The sequence below is a fragment of the Morone saxatilis genome, unplaced genomic scaffold (assembly GCF_004916995.1).
Source record: "Morone saxatilis isolate NCDOM2014 unplaced genomic scaffold, NCSU_SB_2.0 Contig24, whole genome shotgun sequence".
Lineage (NCBI taxonomy): Eukaryota > Metazoa > Chordata > Actinopteri > Moronidae > Morone > Morone saxatilis.
This window is the reverse complement of record NW_023339807.1, coordinates 11131180-11131467: the sequence shown is the minus strand read 5'-3', so window position 1 is coordinate 11131467 and position 288 is coordinate 11131180.

Below are 288 nucleotides of genomic sequence, written 5' to 3'. Positions count from 1 at the left end.
GGGGGGGGGGGGGGAGAGGAAAAAAATCATTTTACTTTGAAAACCAATTATCAAAATGGTCCACAGTTGTCTGTTTACTGAATAACTAATTATTTTAGCTCCACAACTAACCAACACATCAAAGAAGACTCTAATCACTTGGAAAGTCCAACTGTCCAATACAATTGATTACAAGGCTTAGGTTATTTGAGGAGTCCAATTCTAATCAGACTAAGCACGTCCGCTGGTTACATGTCAGCACTGACCAACCGGTGACTGCGCAGCAGCTCTAATGAATCAGGAGGATTT